We start from the raw sequence: 3,521 nt of genomic DNA, 5'->3' as shown, positions 1-3,521 counted from the left end.
AGTAGGATTGCCCAACCTTCCTTCCGAGGAGTGGCTGGTGGGTTAGAACCGCCAGCATTCTGGTTAGCAGTCAAGTGCTTTAGCCACTATGCTACCAGAGCTCCTAAGTAATGTCCTAAGTTTTATAAATGATTTATAATTCACTTTAAAATATATTTTGCAGGCACAAAGATGCAATGTGGCACACATTCAATATAATAATATTATACAGTATACCAAAAGTCCAAAAACTTGAAATTTTATTTGCTGTAAAAAATGTGGATTTATTTTTTTCAAAGAAAACATGGTATGTAGTAAAAATCTTAGTACCTCACATGCACTAAAATTTTTTATATCCAGTTCATCCCATTCTGGTAAAACGCCATATACTCCATTATATGTCAATCACTAACATAGTCGCATTTAAAAAGAAGTCACACGTGTATACGTACATACATATATACATCTACAACTCACAAATCCCATTCAAATTTGTGAGTGAGTAGAGGAAGGGGCAACACAGAGTATTAGTGTATAGGCTGTCCACACGCATCAGCCCAGCCCTGGGCACATATCCCTAGTGTGCATAACAGAATTATCCAAAATTTTAAGTTCTGTTTTCATTCTGTACAGTTCATTAAGTCCATCTCTTTCATATCAAATTTTACTGTAAGCAGCAAGCAGAAAACATGTGGTCCCCTTTAAGATCTTGCTTAAAAATCTCCTCAGCCATATATCCTAATTCATCATTTGGAAGTTCTGTCTTCCACGAAACACTTAAACAGACTCCACACAGGCTCTGTGCCACCACAGAAAAGATCACCATTCCTCTCTTGTCCAATTACATTTTCATCATTTCATTTTACAGCCTCACCAGAAGCACATTTAATTCCCATACGTCTAGCAACATTGTTGGTGACACCTACATATTCTCTAAGACCACAGGGCCTTTCCTGTGGGGATAATGTGCCTCTCAACCAAGTGGAGACCAAACCAAACAGAGACTCTGGGAAACCTAAGGAAAGGGTGTGAACTCAACCTCTAGGGATAACCACTGAACCCTGGGAAGGGGAAAAAGGCTCCGTCCCAGACCCAGGGAGACTTAAAGGTAAAAGTCTGAGGGGAGAAGTAGGGCAGGAGGTGGAAGGAGGACCCATTACAGAGAATTGAGCCAATTCTCGGAGTAAGGTGAGGGAGATAAAGGGACCAGGACACAGGGAGGTGCTCACTCCTTACACTGAACACCTGGAGGCATCACTAGCCTCACTCTGTCCAGGCCCTGGGACAGCCCTGGGGCTGTCTGAGAACTGAAAGGAAGCCAGGGGGGAGTCATCTGGGTTACAGGGTACACAGGGTGGCCAGATGGGAAAGAAACTGAAATGCTGGGCAATGACCGAGGACCCCAGGGAGAACAGGCTCACCTGGCTGCCTGGAACCAGGGAGGCTGCAGCTGGGCTAATGGGCTGGGCTTAATTCACTTGTGATGTGGCTCCATGGAGTGACCAGTGCTTGACGGCTGGGCATCTTCAGGCCAAGGCAATGGCTGAAAAGACCACACACACAGTCCCTACGCGGGCAGAGCCCAAGGAGAGGTGACAGGCTGATCTACTTCTACAAAATCAGCCACTGAAAACCCACTACTCTGATGCACACGGGGTGGCAAGGTGTCACATTCAACTGGATGGGCAATTGCTTTTTGGAGCCAGTTGCCATTTTTGCCTGGGTTCTCTAGAGGAGCTTATATATATATAAATATATATAAAGAGAGAGTGAGAAATTTATCTCAAATGCATTTGTAGAGGCTGCCAAGTCCCAAGTCTGTGGGTCCAACATCAAGCTGGAGTCTCCTGACTCACAAAGCTGCAGGGGCTGATGAACCAAAGATCAGCATCCTCTGACTTAACATTTCAGTGCTAGGAATTTATTCTACAGGTATTACATGTGCGTGTGAAGGGCAAGAATGTCACTTCCAACATTGTCTATAAGAACAAAGGAACAATCTTCACTAGAAAACGGGTGAATGTATTATGGCCCATCCATGCAATATAGACCATTAGTTGTAAGAGTATATGCTTTATTAAATTATTTCCAAAGCATTGAGTGAAAAAGGCAAGAAAGCAAGGTAGAAACAGCGTATTTCCAATGGTGATCTCTGTAGAAAAGTCATCTGTGTTTGTATCTGAATAGAGTCTCTCTGGCTACACGAGAAAATGATGGCAAGGATTCCAATGGGGAGGATGATGGAGGGCAAATGTCACAGACTTTTCATTGTATACCTTGTACTACTTGAATATATGTATATATTTATCATGGGTATGTATTTTGTTTTCCAAATATAAGACATAATAATAAATAAACTACATGGAATATATAAAAAGCAAAAAAAGACAGTTCACAGGTAAGTTTTCTGCCCCACTAGAAATTAAGGTTTCTTTTTAGTATATTATGTGTGTGTGTGTATAGATATAAATACATGTGTATCTGCCAACTTAACATTTTTCACATGTATAATTTAGAAACATCTATTACATTAATAATGTAATGCAACTATGTTTGTTGTCAGATTTTCCATCACCACAAACAGAAGAAATCCAAAGCCTGCTATGAGGCTGAGTTGACTTGAAGTCAACCTTTGTAAAAAAATGAAGTAGGTTGCTACAGGGGACGGTCAGGATGACGGAGGGTCTGTCACCTACATCAGCACTAGTCAGGGACGCAGAGCCCGAGTGAGGTCATCAGTGTGGACTTTCTGTCAGGTCACTCCCACTGGCAGAAAGGAAGCTGCATGGGATAGCTTCTGTTCATTACAGTGTCCTCTGTGGTTTGCCTGCTCCCTGTATCTGAATCTACTAAGTCAGGGGTCAACACACTCCCCAGCCCTACGCCAAATCCTCATAATGGCAGCAGTGGTAAATACCATGTACTTGGAACACGGGCAAGACCATTCCGGGACTATTGTCTGCAGCTGCTTTTAAGCTACACTGGCAGAGTTACGTCTCTACAAAGGTGACTATCTGGCCTGCAAAGCCTAACAGGTTTACTCTCTAGCCCTTTACTGAAATGTCTGATGAACCCTGCTCTAAGTCACCGTGCAGACTGGCTTTTATTCCCAAAGGAGAGTTTCTTTTTAAAAAGAAATAAATTCCCTACTCTGTGTGTGGCAAAAAAACCTGTCACGTCTGTTTAAATATATGCATGTGTTCACCCCAGATATGTCCACCAAATGACAGGGCCTGCAGGAACGTGTACCATGAAAACATGGTCATAAATGAGCCTGACTTCTCCGTCCATTCCTTCTAGAATCTGTCTGGAGGGGTCAAACTAGAACTCAGAAGCAGAGGCAAGATGGTGGAACAGGCAGTTATGCTCTTATGATCTCTCACAACAAGGACAATAAAACAAGTAAAAACTTGTTAAACCAGTACTCTTAGAAATGAAGCAAAGGACTAGAGAAGCAGGCTGAGTACCTAACGAAGGGAGAGGTAAAACAGACCTCAAGAAGGTAAGGGTTTGGAGACTGTCCACACCCTACTCACCACTCA

This window comes from Orycteropus afer, unplaced genomic scaffold (assembly GCF_000298275.1).
Source record: "Orycteropus afer afer isolate SDZICR_OR568_19922 unplaced genomic scaffold, OryAfe1.0 scaffold00988, whole genome shotgun sequence".
In the NCBI taxonomy this organism is placed as follows: domain Eukaryota; kingdom Metazoa; phylum Chordata; class Mammalia; order Tubulidentata; family Orycteropodidae; genus Orycteropus; species Orycteropus afer.
Note: the sequence above shows the minus strand (reverse complement) of the source record.